Below are 18,632 nucleotides of genomic sequence, written 5' to 3'. Positions count from 1 at the left end.
TTTCCTCATATTACTTTTCATCAAAGGGGCCTTAGATTTTTTGCCCATCTGAATAGCATCATTAGATTACTAATTTACACTTTGGTAAAAAGGGTCAAAGTATTCTTTTTTTATTACGTGATGTTAGAATTTTAAAGGAACATTTAAATAAGTGCTGTAATTCATGTCTGATCTTCCATCACTCAGTGCTTTTTGAATTAGATAGCTTGTGAATTAAAAATAAAAACATAAAAATCCAGCACATGGGATATTTCTAGGTGTTAAGTCTTTTTTTTTTTCTGTTTCATATAAAAATAATATAGAATTTTGGTTTAAAGCTCACAAACTTATCTGTTAGCAAATTATATACAGTATGATATTCAGAAGATTCTGAACAGTTCTAGAGAACCGGTAACAAAAAAATTGAGTAGTTGGGAGAACTGGTAAATATCACCTCTGACTGACACCCCCCCCCCCATCTATTCTCCATTTCCTGAATGCCAGCTGATCTGGAAAAATTGGAGATTTTTCAGTAACATTCTCATGGAGTGGGCTGGAAGTAGAAATTTTATACTATCCTTCCCCTGCCATGCCCACCTAGCCACACCCACCAAGCCATGCCCACAGAGCCAATAATTTTTTTAAAAAATGAATCTCACCACTGGACAGAATATAGTTTTCATAATTGTCATGTCTTAAACTGGAGTTAACCCTCAAAATTCTGATGTCATGATATTGTATGGCCACATCACGGGATACTCAATTAGAGAATCCCACATTTGTATAAGCATGAATGAAGCTTTCCTATTATTAGGAAAATCAGATTCATGAAGAAAAGTCCTATAACACTATGAACTCACAAAGCATATTTTACAAATAAAAAGATAGTTGTAAAAGTCCTTTTCAGCTCATACATTTAATAAAATAATAGCAGTTCTCTGCTCCATGTTTTTTACAAGAAGGCAACATTGGCAGATTTCTTTTGGATAGCAATGTTCATACCATTGCAATATTAAATAGAAACATTTAGGTTTATTCCTGATGGAATCTGTAGCAGCTTTAAATTACATTACTGACTGCATCAAATTCACTTCTTTGCCTACAGGATGTATCAGGTCCCATAGGTAACTTGAAGTCACTGTGAGACCAACAGATTTCCTCATTTGGGTGGGTAATAAGCAGCTATCATCAGTTATATTTTATAGACTCCATCTCCCCATGTATTTCAGATCTCTCTATCTGTGTGATTGTGAATAATTCTGCCATCTTGTAAGTAAATCTATTTACTAGCTGCTTTCTGTGCAGTACAATTTGATCAATACAGTCTGTTAAGAATCACCTCACAGTCACCTTTGATTCATTCTGTTAAATGGATCATATAAAATTACTACCTGTAGTTGTCTTTCAAGATAGTGATTAAGGCAATCCAGTTCAACTGCTGAACCAACCTTTTAAATTATTCTCAAAGTCTTGGAAGCTTTCCCAAGTGAAGCTATGTCTATAAATACTGATTAAGTATTAATGTGACCTTTTATAGGGGTGCTCTGTAATGGTGTGCTATCCCAGAGACTCGGATAGGGGAAATACATTTTTCCTGTCCTTTTAAAAAGATACTTTGTTGATATTTCATCTATGACTTACAACTGTTTATAATATGATTTATTTTGTAAGTGTTCTAATATCTAGATGAAATGTTTTACAGATCTAGCTACATTGCTGTTCAGGACTGCAAACATTGCATTTGTACATCACACACCCAAATGCATGCTCATAAGTAAACCTTGACTTTTAGACAATTTCTTAAATCCATCAGCTATATCTGTTAGATCTTTGCTTGAAAGAAAGACTGCATTCATATGGTGAATAACTGTTCTTTATTAACGAGGAGTAACGGTTATGGAACTAGACAAAAGACAACATGACCGTGCCCGGCAGCTATAAATATGCCGGGCTGGCAACCAATCACATCCTAGCATTTTCCCTCCCAAGGATTATAGGGCGGGTACAATGCCTAACTGTCCTCTGGACCAGCGTTTCCCAACCGCTGTGCCGCGGCACAGTAGTGTGCCGCGAGACAAGGTCAGGTGTGCCGCAAAGTTCCGCTTCCAAACCGGAAGTTGAGTGTCCCGGCTTGCTTCTTCACACCTTCATTTTCGCGCCTTTCTTCTTCGTGCCTTCCTTCTTTGCAGCAGGTGAGCTTGGGACTCGGCGGGATGGCAATAGTAGCGGCTGAGGCTTTCACTTGTAGCATCGGGAGTGGTAATAGAGGCGGCGGCGGGAATAAGGGGGGGGCTCCTGCAAGTGGAAGTAGATTTTGATATATTTCCCTTCAAAAGCACACTATTTTATAATTGTAAGAACAACCTGGGCATCTACCTTTGTCTATAATTTGTTCTGGAGTTTCAAAGAAGAGCGTGGATATGTGGTTGATTCCATTAAAACTACAAATTTTACTGAAACAGCTTTTGGTTAGATCCAGCAAAGTTTTGTATTTGGTACTCTAAAATTCTGGTGCATTGTTTCATTTAAAAAAAACACTAAAAAAACAGGCTTGAAATGCTTTAAGTTGGCTAGCAATTAGTAAATTTACACGAAGAGGCAAAGCAAATCTAATTTGAAATATGTGAACATTTTGAAATTATTATTTTTTGGATAGGTATCTAAAATCATCTCTTTGTTCCAGGAGCTGTGAAGATGTAGTTTTATAACTGAAAGAATTTCAGTGGGCATAATATGGTACCGTATTTCTGAGGGAAAATATAAAATAAAATGTGTAATAGATGAATGTGCACAAAACGTTCATGAAAGAAGGATTTTTTTCCTCCTTGTATCAGGGAAATAGCCGATGAATGTGGGCAGTGAAAACATGGCTCATTTTAATGTGTTTATATCTTTTAATACAGCTGCAGGCCTGCAGGTTCGATTTATTAACAGGTCCACTTGAGCAATTCATTTATTTGTGAACTTTTTCTTAAAACAAAAGCTTCATTTTAAAAAACTATTATCTACTGCACATAGTTGAGGGAGGATGGGAGGGAAGATAATTATGGCCTCAGTGTTTAACAGGGATGAATTTTCAAATTGCATTGTGCCATTGAATTGCCTTGTGCCATTGAAGAAAGGTTATAAACTTTATGAGTTGTGTTTCTTTGGGGGAAATCAAGCAGAAGACAAAAGAAATTGGTTATAGATTAATACTTGCATTAATGCAACAAAAGTCTTTTTCCAAAGAACAAATGGATCATTTATATTGTAATCAATGGCCCAAATCTTAAAGAAGATCTTGATGATTATTGCTTGCCTTTTTTTTTCAGATAACTTTTATGGGTGCCTTAATATGTCTAAGAATAATATGTATAAGAATATTTAACCTGCTCCCATTCAAATTTAAATATAGTTTAGAAGAGAATTAATTTTACCCAAAAAAAAGGATATTAATCCTAATGTGATGTGAGTCCTAATAGACTAAAACACTTTGCTGTTTACAAGAATACAGGTTGCTAACTCAGGACTATGGGTTGTTCAAGGGATAAAGAAAAATAATCAGCACTACTAAAATTTTATTTATTATTTATTTTATTTATTTATTTATTATTTAGATTTGTATGCCGCCCCTCTCCGCAGACTCGGGGCGGCTCACAACAAAGTGAAAAACAATTTACGACAAATCTAAATTACTGTTTAAAAATATTTTAAAAACCCCATTTTCTAAACAAACATACATCCAGACATATCATTCATAAATTGTATATGCCCGGGGGAGATGTCTCATTTCCCCCATGCCTGACGACAAAGGTGGGTCTTAAGGAGATTACGGAAGGCAAGGAGAGTAGGGGCGGTTCTAATCTCTGGGGGGAGTTGGTTCCAGAGGGCCGGGGCCGCCACAGAGAAGGCTCTTCCCCTGGGGCCCGCCAACCGACATTGTTTAGTTGACAGAACCCGGAGAAGGCCCACTCTGTGGGACCTAATCGGTCGCTGGGATTCGTGCGGCAGCAGGCGGTCTCGGAGATATTCTGGTCCAGTGCCATGAAGGGCTTTAAAGGTCATAACCAACACTTTGAATTGTGACCAGAAATTGATCAGCAACCAATGCAGACTGCGGAGTGTTGGTGAAACATGGGCATACATAATACATGTGGTTTAGTTTGCGATTGTGGGGACATGAGAGGAGTCAAATGAAGCAATGTAGCATTCACATCCCATGATTTATATATTTATTTCCAACATCTGGATAGAAGTATATTGTGATTTCTATGATGCATTTTTATAACTATGGTTAGTAGCACACGTTTGCTTCCTTCTGCATATCAAAGAAAGGCTCTAATGAACTCAGTATGATTGAGTCATCTTAGTCATAAAGTCATCTTATATAAATGTCTAGAAATGTTATATTGCAACCATGTGCAATTGTCCGTGGGGGCCTCAGTCCACTGCACCAAGTACTGGAAATGGTCCCGAAGCCACCAGGAGTCCTGGAGGGTGGCAATCTCTACTTCGGGCAAATAGTTGTGGACCAGGGACACAGGCGGGGCTGGGACAACAGGCCAAAGTGGACAATCGGGGCTGACTAGAACTAACAGGGATTGATGAAAGACGGGATGGACCTTAAGGGAGGCAGGCAGGGTCAAGCGGTACATAATGGGGTTGATAACCTGGTCCACTAGGAAGAGACCCATGAAGCGTAAATCCATCTTGTGGCTTGGCATGTCCAAGGAGATGAACTTGGTTGAGAAATGTCTAGAAATTTTATATATATTACCACAATATTGTGTGTGTGTGTGTATCTCAATGTTAGCTGCACCCCAATGTTAAATATCTTATATCAAGAAAGAAGATATCTTATTTCCTTCAATGCATGTTGATGTAGGTTATTTGTCATATTTAAATTAGCTATCCCTAAAAAGTTTTTTTTAATTAAAGAATATTATCAAAGTATTTAGATTTATTTGATTTATAACATGTTTTTATGAAGACACCTTACTATATTTCTTTTCATTTTTTTAAAAAAATTATTACCTTGCTGCCATCATCACCGTTTGACATAGCAAGACTATAAAAGCACATTGACCCAAATTATTCCTCTTGTATAGCAATGTACAAGTGAGAATCAAACTGCCGAAATTTATGCAGCTGGCACTTAGTAGAAGTATTGCATTCTAACCCCTGCACCACCATGGCTCTTAACAGAAGAACTACTGTTTTTTCCCCCTAAGGATTAATGGGAATTTTATGATTTCCTAACTTCTGATACTGATTAAGAATATTTTTCCTTGATTTTATCTCTGAATATACCTTGATACTATACAAATGTGATAAAAATTAATAGATATATGATGAAGGAAAACAGTAATAACTATAAGTTAAGAGGGGCAGCTATATAACGCATCTCAAAAGTACCCTCAGGGAAAACAGGCAGTCTTGAGCATACAAATCAGGATCAAGATTAATAACTGCTATAGATTTCTGGCAATGAAAATAATTATTGGTCTGTCTGGAAACTTAAAAGAGAAATGAAAAACTGATGTAGATGTTATTATTATCAAATTCACTCATATTCTTTGAGTCCATGTCCAAGTGCTTTTGTTTATTTAATTACATGTTTCAAATACGTACAAAACAGCACTGATATTTTTAAAAGGAAACACCATCACACCACATTTTCAATAACTCAGCGACATGTGTAAGGTAAGCTAGACGTTCTCCTCTCTAGGGGACATAATTATTTTATATTATTTACAATAAATTTTCTTAAGTGCACCTATTCTGGTACTCTTGAGTAATAGGGTAATAACAAATTATTTGCATTTCCTTAATAAGCCTTTATTATACACCAGAGGAATAACTGTGTGCTCTATCTTAGTGTACTGTTCATTTGGGATAAATCTATCAGTAGCTATTACGTATACTAATCTATCCAATTCATTTTCAGACAAAGCAAGTCTGATATAGTGCCCTGAGTCCCTTAACATCATAACTTACTTCCATACTGTTTTGTTCTCATAGGCAGATATGCAATCCCTTCTTTTTCATTTAGAGAATGCATAGGTTGAAAGCAAAGGCTATAATTCATTTTTCTTAACAATAGTGCATCCTGTTACCAATGGATTTAGCATTAGAGGGAAAGTTTCTTTTCATTAAATAGCTGCAATCTGTTTAGTGGAGTTTAGCCTTGATTCCCCACCCCACCCAAAAAAATGCTGCTGGCCTAATAGCATCTTTATAGCTTTGAAATTTTTATTCCATTCAGCTTCTACTATTGGTTTTTTTTATTTTTGTAAGCACGCTTTATCTGATTTTATTTTATACCTTAATATTTTATGCAGGTGGAAACAAACTGAGCCTCCAGAGTGGCTGGTTATAGTGATTGGCTTCAGTGACCAGTGAAGAGCTGCAGTGGCCAATGAAGTCTGGGCCATTGCAGAGATAAAGGGAGTCTGGGCAATTAGGTTGAGTGCAGAGGGGCAAGTCCTTTGCTGGGAGACTGTGACAGGACAATTGTGAGCACAATGGATCCAACAGTGATTGCTTGTTTGTTCACCTGCTCAGATGTCAAGGGATCGGAAAATTTGGTCATGGCAACATTGAGTCAAGATAGGCAGGAGAAGTACCCCTTAGTATGGAAGGGAATTCTTTTAAGCCTAGATAATAAAATGAGACAGCTACTTCATTGCCATTCTCATGCCATTGACTTTATTCATATTAATTGGCTCCCCACTACAATAGGACAAAAATAATTCATTTATTCTTCAACAATCCACTTGCCACTTGACTGGTGTACTATAGGGTTCCTGCTTGGGCAGGGAGTTGAACTCGATGGCCTTCATGGTCCCTTTCAACTCTAACAATAAATAAATAAATAAATAAATAAATTAAACAAACAAAAAACTAAAATAAACTAAAATAAACTAAAATAAACTAAAATAAACTAAAATAAACTAAAATAAACTCAAATAAACTCAAATAAACTCAAATAAACTCAAATAAACTCAAATAAACTCAAATAAACTCAAATAAACTCAAATAAAATAAACTCAAATAAACTCAAATAAACTAAAATAAACTAAAATAAACTCAAATAAACTAAACTAAACTCAAATAAACTAAAATAAACTAAAATAAACTCAAATAAACTAAAATAAACTAAACTAAACTAAACTAAACTAAACTAAACTAAACTAAACTAAACTAAACTAAACTAAACTAAAATAAAATAAAATAAAATAAAATAAAATAAAATAAAATAAAATAAAATAAAATAAAATAAAATAAAATAAAATAAAATAAAATAAAATAAAATAAAATAAAATAAAATAAACTCAAATAAACTCAAATAAAATAAACTCAAATAAACTCAAATAAACTAAAATAAACTAAACTAAACTCAAATAAACTAAACTAAACTCAAATAAACTAAAATAAACTCAAATAAACTCAAATAAACTCAAATAAACTCAAATAAACTAAACTAAACTAAACTAAACTAAACTAAACTAAACTAAACTAAACTAAACTAAACTAAACTAAACTAAACTAAACTAAACTAAACTAAACTAAACTAAAATAAAATAAAATAAAATAAAATAAAATAAAATAAAATAAAATAAAATACAATACAATAAAATACAATAAAATAAAATACAATACAATAAAATAAAATACAATAAAATAAAATAAAATAAAATAAAATAAAATAAAATAAAATAAAATAAATAAATAAAATAAAATAAAATAAAATAAAATAAAATAAAATAAAATAAAATAAAATAAAATAAAATAAAATAAAATAAAATAAAATAAAATAAAATAAAATAAAATAAAATAAAATAAAATAAAATAAAATAAAATAAAATAAATAAATAAAATAAATAAAATAAATAAAATAAAATAAAATAAAATAAAATAAAATAAAATAAAATAAAATAAAATAAAATAAAATAAAATAAAATAAAATAAAATAAAATAAAATAAAATAAAATAAAATAAAATAAAATAAAATAAAATAAAATAAAATAAAATAAAATAAAATAAAATAAAATAAAATAAAATAAAATAAAATAAAATAAAATAAAATAAAATAAAATAAAATAAAATAAAATAAAATAAAATAAAATAAAATAAAATAAAATAAAATAAAATAAAATAAAATAAAATAAAATAAAATAAAATAAAATAAAATAAAATAAAATAAAATAAAATAAAATAAAATAAAATAAAATAAAATAAAATAAAATAAAATAAAATAAAATAAAATAAAATAAAATAAAATAAAATAAAATAAAATAAAATAAAATAAAATAAAATAAAATAAAATAAAATAAAATAAAATAAAATAAAATAAAATAAAATAAAATAAAATAAAATAAAATAAAATAAAATAAAATAAAATAAAATAAAATAAAATAAAATAAAATAAAATAAAATAAAATAAAATAAAATAAAATAAAATAAAATAAAATAAAATAAAATAAAATAAAATAAAATAAAATAAAATAAAAAATCTAGCAATACCATTAAAGCTTTTTTAAAATGAGGAGATTTTTGGGAACTATTGGAATTATTATTTTAGGCCTTTATGGTTCAAAATTATTTTCTACATTAGCTCACACGTTTCAAAATCCTGCTTCTATCTCGCAGAGCTGCCATGTTTCTTCTACTTTATATTTGTCTTGAAAATAGACAAGTAAAATATTGCCTTGCCATTTTGAAAATGAGCTACTAATACTTATATTTTTCAATTTTTCAGCATGATAGCTGAAAAAGAACAAAGAATACCGCCAGTGGTCTTTATCCCCCGGTGCATTTTGCAGGAGGCACTGGGGGACACGGAGACCGGCAGCAGCCGCCATGTTGGTTTGTGGCCGAGATCTCGCAAGGCTTCGCGAGATCTTGGCCAAATAATCAGACCAGAGTGGTCTGATATGACGTAGTCCGGGTGGAGCCTGCCGGCCCTATAAAAGGGCTGGCAGGCTCGGAATTGGCCTTTTCGCCCAGACTCCGTCTTGCAGACACCCGCCTGCCCTCCCTATCTTTCAGTGTGCCACTGAGGGTCGCCTTAGGGGGCTGAATAGGAATTTTTGGTGGTCCTGGCGCTTTAGCTAGGACTGTTTTTTCGCCTATTCCGCACTGTGGAGACGGATAAGCGGCTAGGGGGTGCTTGCACCTGTTTTAGGTTAATTGGCTTACCTTTGGTCATTTGGGTAGGCAGGTTAGGGGCAGAAAACTGGGTGGTGGTTTAGCAACTGCGTGTTCTCCGTTGGGCATCTTTGGGGATGATTGACAGGTTCTCTCCAAAGGCTTGTGGTTTTGACAACCTGAGCAGTTAGGGGGAACCTGTCTTTGGGTCCCGCCCATTTAATTTCCCTTGTAGGGGTTAGCCAGCGGGATCTCCCACATGCAAGTGCATGGCAAGGTCTCAGGTGAGGGAGTGGTCCCTCACCCGGATTAGCATGGAGCTACGCCCATAAGTTGCCCCGGAAGTTTATTGTACGTCATTTTCCGCCCCGGAAGTAATTGTTTGACCCTGCGGGTCCTTGTTAGGGTCATATGTTAATTATGCTAATTATGCTAATTTATTTAAATAAATTATGCAAATTTATTTTAATAAAAATGACCCAGTTTTAAATCCAGCTCTTGTGTCCGTGTCTTTACTCCGTCTCTCCTGCAAAAGTCTCTTGCTCCTTTACTGCACTTGAACAAAGATTTGCAATTAAAATCATTTGATAAATGGCTGGACCCCAAAGCACAGTACTATTTTTATAGTATTTTAGTAAAAAATAATTTTGACCTCCTTTCACATTTATCAATATCTACCATTTATTCAAATAAATCCTTGGACCATCTGCCAAACTCTGGCTCTTCCCTTTCATGTGTTATATTTTTGGTAGAAACAATTTCACTTTTGTACGGTCTGATACTGGTGAGACTTATATTACTTATACATATACATATATACATACATACATACATACATACATACATACATATATGTATGTACCGTAAGTAAGTGTGTGTGTGTGTGTCTGTGTGTCTGTGTATAAGTATATATATATGTCACATGTTTTTTTGCTGAATTTGAAAATTAAGGGAGACTAGGATAGATCTATTTCGGCCTTAATTTGGGCTCATCAGCTAGCCATACCCACTGGTACTTGAACCTGCAACCTTTGCCTTGTAAGGCAGAGAATTATCCTATAGGCTACAGTATCCAATCCCTTCACACACAAACACACACACAAACACACACACACACACACACACACACACATATACTTATACACACACACACTTACTTTCTTCAGATGATAAAAATATGAAAACCATAGCTATATAATATCACTATTAAGCCAATCAAAATTTATAAAATAATGTGTTATTTAAAATGGCTAGAATCCATTTAGTACAAGTAAAGCTACTAGTAACCTTGGGGGGGGGAAATCAGGAAAATGCTTTTTATAGTGCATCCCTGCAGGCAAAAAATAATTTACTAAAGTGCAGTGTTTGTAAGTTAAGAGACTATGGATTTGCCTCATTCAAATGCATTGTGAATTTTGCTACCTTTCATATGTCACAAAGGACAGCTTTTCCGAACAGTTACTTTTTGAACATTTGGCATCTTCATAGATAATATCTCCTAGCAGGAAACTTGGTTTGAGGCATTAGTACATTAACTTTACTTGTGCTGGAAAGTACTGAGTAGTAAATAAACTATGAAACTAAGTAATGCATTTCTATATTTTTATTTTTATCAAACAGGATTCCATTGAATTTTATTTGTTTTTTAAAAGTATTAAGAAAAAAAAGAGTTGTTTTTCTCTATATCGTTGGAGAACTTTTAAAATTGTTTATAAGCATTATACAATAATATTATACAAACAATCCAATTAAAGTATACATTTGAGATTTAGTAATTGTATTTCCTAATGATTGTAGTAGCATATATAGTTTCCATTTCATTATCATACTCTATATCTTGTTTCACTACTGCTTCATTAAATGAAAAGTTATACAGGTAATTATCAACTTATAATTGTAATGGAGCATGCCCATTAAGGGCGTAAATTGTGATGGTCATAATAAAGCAAGTCATCACATGACTGATCCAATTTCAAAACCCTTTTTTTTCTGGTGATGTTTAAGATTAGCAAACTCATTGTTTGCTATGGGGCTTGTTTTCTGAAAACCCCAAATAAACACCAATTTTGGGCAATAAAATAAAAATAAATTATACTGCAAATGGCATTAATGGGGGACTATTCCCAAGTTCCTGAAATGAACATAAGAACATAAGAAGAGCCATGCTGAATCAGGCCAAAGCCCATCGAGTCCAGCATTCTGTGTCACACAGTGGCCCACCAATTGTCCATTGGGATCTTGAGCAGAAAGAGAAGGCAAGACCCTCCCTTTCCCTTGACCCCCAACAAGTGGGACTCAAGTGAATCCTACCTGCCTCAACCAACATAGAGACAGCACTTGGACATCCGTTTCAATAACCATTTATATGCTTGGCATCCATGAATCTGTCTAACCCTGCCTTGAATCTATCAGTGGTCACATGACTGTATAGATTGCCAATGGAACTTTGGAACCAGATTATAAATACCTTTTGGGACGGTCTGTTATAAATTTGCTAAGTTGCCAGCCATAAGTCAAGAACTACTACTAATATGAGAACATCTACCTTTAGGGAAGGAAGCCAAATCAGTCTTTGGGTATGACAATCTTGGCATGTAGAATTTGTAAAGATGCTACATATTGTAAAGATGCTAAAAACCTAACATTTCATTTTAGATTACATGATTTTTATAAACATAACAAGATTTCATATATTGTTATTACTACAACTAGTTAATGAAGCACTATAAGGAAATCAATTTTAACTAGAGACAACACTCTCAAGCTAGGTTGAACTGAAGTGAGTAGAAAGGTAAAGATAATTCTTTAGCCTGTTATAATCCTAATTCAAATTCAACTTCCCTTAAAATGTAAATTTCAGTCCTACTGAAGGAAACAATTCCACTATTTGTGTATTTGTCAACCATCCCATATAAATAAAGCACGACATATTTTAAAGTAGCATGATAGCTACCTTATGCATGTACACGGTTTTACATGTATATTGAATGCTTCTGTACCAGACATAAATTCCTTTTATATTAAATCATACATGGCCATATAATTTTCCATTCCATTCAAAAGTCTCTTTCTCTCTCCTCCCCTCCACAGCAAAAACGGACTCTATATCGCAAGTTTTACATCAGAAGTTATCTTCATGTAGGGGTGAAAATTCTATTTCAACTCTTGTTTAAAAACTACCAGGTATGATCAACAGGATGGGCGCCTAAACTGACTTGGTCTATCTTGGACTGTCTGATAATATATTTAAGTCAGAAGAATGGAGTTGTTTGCTCTGAGTGTAGAGTCTCAGGTTATAACCATCTCAAGCTGTTGTAGAACAGTTTTTATGATAATATTGATTATCCTTGTCATGGGTTCTTTGATAACTTTTTCCCTATAGGAGCTCTGAGGAAATTCATTATCCAAATATTAAGAAAAGGCAGTAATTAATAAATATACGTACCTTAATGTAGTTATATTCAATTCAATTCAATTTAATTTATTAGATTTGTATGCCGCCCCTCTCCGAAGACTCGGGGCGGCTCACAACAACGATAAAAACAATATTATAATGGCACAAATCTAATATTAAAAATAACTAAAAACCCTATCATAATTAAAAACCAAACATACATACCAAAAATAAATTATAATGAGCCTGGGGGAAGATGTCTCATACATACATACCAAACATAAATTATAATGAGCCTGGGGGAAGATGTCTCAAATCCCCCATGCCTGGTGGTATAGGTGAGTCTTAAGTAGTTTACAAAAGGCAAGGAGGGTGGGGGCAGTTCTAATCTCCGGGGGGGAGTTGGTTCCAGAGGGCCGGGGCCACCACAGAGAAGGCTCTTCCCCTGGGGCCCGCTAGATGGCATTGTTTAGTTGACGGGACCCGAGAAGGCCAACTCTGTGGGACCTTATCGGCCGCTGGGATTTGTGCGGTAGCAGGCAGTTCCGGAGGTACTCTGGTCCAATGCCATGTAGGGCTTTAAAGTAATATACAGTACATTTGAAATTGTATAAAATAATAAAATGCTAATTTCCTTTTGGGTGCTCTCTTGGTAAGGAAAATAGTTGGTAAAGAACATAGAATCTACATTCTAACTACTTTTGTTGCTCTTTCTCCTTACAAACTTCACATTCTGTGCTGCAAAATACTGATTTATTACTCTGAGGGATCGAGCACACTCATTTATTACTTAGAGGCAAGGTTTCTGTTTTGACATATATTTTTGAATGTATTTATGTTGTGCTATTTTATTTTTGCCCTCAGCAGGAAAGTTATTGGCAGGAGTTCATTACACCCATTGGAGAGGGAGGACAGCATTGTGAAATTACAATCATTCTTACAACCAAGGGTCAAAAGCTTGCAGTGACATAGCGAATTCATCTGAACTTTTGGAATTTAAAGTTAAATAAGATTCTATAAGTATTCTGAAAAGAAGAAAATATTATCGTGAGAAAATCTTTTTTAGGATACTGTTACAACTATATTGTTGGAAATACAAGAAGTAGAGCATATAAGTTTGATCAGGTCAATTGTTTGCTTGAGTCAATAGTTTGCTTAGGTCAATGGTATAAGAATTTCCCATTACCACAGATCTAATGTGCATCTAGTTCACCGGTGGGTTGTTCCCGATTCAGTCCAGCATGGGAACCAGTAGCAACAGGTTTTAGAACCTGCTATTGATTTAGTTAATGTTTAGTAGAGACTATGCGGAAACAAATAAAATACATTGTGAATATTTGCTTAATGTAGAAACCATTGTTGGGGGTAAAAAAATAAATAAAGATAATGTTCTGTCTGAGTCACTCCAGAAGCCAATACCAACCCAAAAAGAGAAGCCAGACACACTGGTAAAAGGCAAAGGCAGTTTTATAAAATTCAAGAAAAACACAGGTAACAGAAAATGTCCTTACAAACAAGAAAATGCTGTATCTTCAGATATATTCACGAAGGCCAAAAGTCCATGCAGCAATACAGAATTCTTGCTGCCAAGCCAAGGCTGAAGATAGCAGACCTATACCTCCCACAGATCTTCCAAAGCTGCTGGGCCACAAGCCAGGAACAGAGACGCCGAGAAACAAGACAGGATAACGCCACGCCAAGCTGATAACACTCCACATGGCTTAAAGGGCTTGCCTGCCTTTTAAACCCTGCTGATGAGTACCACACCCAAACCCAGCTGTTTCTACTTTAATGGTGAAAATATCTCTTTAACTGCCCCTTTCGTTGCTCTGAACGTCGCTGTCTCATGTCAATGACAGCTTGTGCGTCATCACCTAATAACTCCAAGCTACTGGCTGGGGAGAGCCTCCCCCGGGGCTCTCATGGTGTTCGCCTTCATCCCATTCCTGATTTTCCTCTCCCCTGTCCGACTGTTCAGCCCCCTCCTCTGCGCTGTCATCCTCCTCCGGGCATGGAGCCAGCAGAGACACAGCTGGACCCTGAGCAGCCTCAGGCTGAATCACAACAGATAATTGTTTACAACACTAGTGATGCAAGAAACTATGTTGATTCTGGTTTTCAAGATGAAATCTTTGTATTGCTAGTAAACTTGTCCTAAACATAGTAACTATTTTCTAAAAACATGTTACAGATTGATGTACCCTGTTTTCCGGAAAATAAGACAGCGTCTTATATTAATTTTTGCTCCCAAAGATGTGCTATGTCTTATTTTCAGGGGATGTCTTATCTTTTTTCAATGAAGAATAATTCACATTTATTGCTGAACCAAAAAAATGAACATTTATTATATACTGTACAGTAGTTGTCATCATAAACCAGCATAACCAGACAAACTGTGAATCCTATCAAGAATTTCTTACTACTACCGTACCATTATTTCCATGTACAACAATTATACTTTATTCAAATATATATTATATATGTTCTGTTCAGGAATGCTGTGAAACGAAACATCTCCTACGTCTTACTTTTGGGGGATGCCTTATATTAGGCAATTTTATGAAACATCTTCTATGTCTTACTTTCAGAGGTGGCTTGTTTTCGGGAAACAGGGTAGAAGGATAATAGGGTCATTAATAGCAATTTGTTGTAGAGGTCTTAGGAAATTAGATCAAATGTACAGAATATGGAACAATTGACTGAAAATAAATCAGATATGGTTTATAAACAATTAGACTGGAATTTTTATTATTAGAAATATATAGTTAACCAAGTCTTATGTGAAATAATTAGCTAGATTTTTATAGAAATAAATCAAGAGCTTATTTTTGCTAACGTAAGCCCTTGGTTGATAATAATTATATAAACAGATTGATTCATGGACCATTCCATGCATGCCATGAATGTTGCCATATATAATCAGTAAAGGTCAGGTTAATAGGCCTTTAAAATACATTAAGAAAATGGATATATTGTCTACTTGATATACATAAAAAGAACATTAGCTTGAATTAGAATATATATCATGAGAAACTAAATGAAAGTTAAAGAATCTTTATCAATTTTACATAGAAGAGCAGGCAGAAATGAGGAGCAAAGGGAAGCATGTAATCAGGTTAGAGTTACTGTGTTCCCATAAACCATGGGTGTCAAATGTGGATTGTCACATGATGTATTGTAACTTTTGCCCCCCCCCCCTGTCAAAATGGGGTGGGCCTAGCCAGTGTGTGATGCATCTGGCCCACAGGCCATGAGTTTGACATCTCTGCTATAAACACTCTAAATCCAAGCTTCCTCAATTCTCTTGAGCTTTATCCTGCACCAATATTAATGAATTTTTTTGGGTCAGATTCTTTGCAGCCTTACAAATGATCCTAATTCTAAACACATCACATTTTTATAGATTCTAGGTTTTAATTTCCTTTGGAAAACAAATGTTACTGTATTTTAGCTTTAACTTCTGAGTTGTATGGGATGATTTTGTAATCAAGTTACATAGTAAATATCATTGCAATTTGAGGAATCCCTGGCTTGATGTGAGTGGTATACTTTACCTGCTGGGGAGGAGGGAGGTCATAGGGTTGGGGGAAGGAATCTCTGGGATATTGGAGAGCTGAAGTATCATAGTTATGAGTGTGACAAATAGATATGGCGGGAGCCGGGGGGTAGGCTGCTCTCAAGGAACTAGGACTCATTGTCTTAAAGAGATTACTTGTTCCAACATTTCCCAACATTAGCCGCCCCGAGTTTGCGGAGAGAGGTGGCATATAAATCCAATAAATCTAATCTAATCTAATCTAATTTCTGATTCTGTTTCATCAGGCTCGTCTCATATATCTGGAGACATAGGATGTCACCAGACTCAAACTCAACCCGGATAGGACGGAGTGGCTGTGGGTCCTGCCTCCCAAGGACAATTCCATCTGTCCGTCCATTACCCTGGGGGGGGGAATTATTGACCCCCCTCGGAGAGGGTCCACAACTTGGGCGTCCTCCTCGATCCACAGCTCACATTAGAGAACCATCTTTCAGCTGAGGCGAGGGGGGCGTTTGCCCAGGTTCGCCTGGTGCACCAGTTGCGGCCCTATCTGGACCGGGACTCATTGCTCACAGTCACTCATGCCCTCATCACCTCGAGGTTCGACTACTGTAACGCTCTCTACATGGGGCTACCTTTGAAAAGTGTTCGGAAACTTCAGATCGTGCAGAATGCAGCTGCGAGAGCAGTCATGGGCTTACCTAGGTATACCCATGTTTCGCCATCAGTCCGCAGTCTGCATTGGTTGCCGATCAATTTACGGTCACAATTCAAAGTGTTGGTTATGACCTTTAAAGCCCTTCATGGCACTGGACCAGATTATCTCAGGGACCGCCTTCTGCCGCACGAATCCCAGTGACTGATTAGGTCCCACAGAGTGGGCCTTCTCCGGGTCCCGTCAACTAAACAATGTCAGTTGGTGGGCCCCAGGGGAAGAGCCTTCTCTGTGGTGGCCCCGACTCTCTGGAACCAACTCCCCCAGAGATTAGAACTGCCCCTACTCTTCCTGCCTTCCGTAAAGTTCTTAAAACCCACCTTTGCCATCAGGCATGGGGGAACTGAAACATCTCCCCCGGGCATGTACAATTTATATATGGTATGTTTGTGTGTGTGCTTGTTAGTATATTGGGGTTCTTTTTAAACTTTTTTAAATATTTAAATTTATTTGGATTTGTTACGATTTGTTTCTGCCTTGTTGTGAGCCGGCCCGAGTCCGCGGAGAGGGGCGGCATACAAATCTAAATAATAAATAAATAAATAAATAAACAAATAAACAAACAAACAAATAAATAAATAAATAAATAAATAAATAAACAAACAAACAAACAAACAAACAAACAAACAAATAAATAAAATAAATAAATGTCAGGGGTCTGGTCTCAGGCTGCTGCTGTTTAATGACAGGTCTGTTGTTAACAAGGCCCCCCTTGTTCATGGCCTGGGGAAGGGAGGAGACCTGGCATGTATAACTGAAACCTGGCTGGACCATGAGGTAGTTGTTCCCTGCTCTGAGACATGCACTGATGGGTTTCAGGTATTGCATCAGCTTCAACTCCATGTAAGAGTCTTTGTCCTTACAGGATCTCTGCCCCAGAGTTTGTTGCATGTGAATCTCTCCACTTGAGGTTGGATTCAGGGATATAGTTGGGTTTGTTGTTGAGGTTGCTGCCTCCCAGCTTTGTTACAACAACCCTCCCTGTGCTGCTAAAGGAGGTAGCTGGATTGGTGGTGGAGTTCCCCATACTTATGTGCTAGGGGACTTCAACTTACAATTGCTTGGCACATCCTTGGACATGGCTCAGGAATCAATGGCTTCCATGACAACCATGGACCTGTCCCAAGTAGTTCAGGGTCCGACTCATAGGGGAACACACACCTACTTGATCTAGTGTTCCTCTCGGATATGATCTGGAATTAAGGGGTATAGATGTTTCTCCCTTGTCATAGTCAAATCATTTGCTGCTGAGGTTAGCCTTTAAGGCACCATTCCCCCATCTCAGGGAGGCAGAGCCGATTAAGTGGTTCTGCCCAGATGCCTAATGGACCCTGTAGGATTTCAGTAGGATCTTGGGGTAATACCTGTTCCCAATCTGTCTGAGTCCCTGTTGCCAGCCTGGAATAGGGCAACATATGGGGCACTGGACTGGATTGCGCCTTTGCAACCTCTCCATGGTCATGGATGCATGAAAGCTCCATGGTTTACGAGGAGGTCCAGGAAATGAAGCACCAGAAGAGATGTCTAGAGCATATAAAGGAAAATGATCCGGGGTGGTGCAGCAGGTAGAGTGCTGTACTGCAGGCCACTGAAGCTGACTGTAGATCTGTAGGTCAGTGGTTCAAATCTCGTCACCGGCTCAAGGTTGACTCAGCCTTCCATCCTTCCGAGGTGGGTAAAATGAAGACCCGGATTTTGGGGGCAATATGCTGGTTCTGTTAAAAAGTGTTATTGCTAACATGTTGTAAGACGCCTTGAGTCTAAGGAGAAGGGCGGCATAAAAATCAAATAAATGAATGAATGAATGAATGAATGAATGAATAAATAAATAGATAAATAGATAAATAGATAAATAGATAAATAAATAAATAAAT

Source organism: Erythrolamprus reginae, chromosome 7, assembly GCF_031021105.1.
Source record: "Erythrolamprus reginae isolate rEryReg1 chromosome 7, rEryReg1.hap1, whole genome shotgun sequence".
NCBI lineage: Eukaryota > Metazoa > Chordata > Lepidosauria > Squamata > Dipsadidae > Erythrolamprus > Erythrolamprus reginae.
This window is presented reverse-complemented; position numbering follows the sequence as displayed.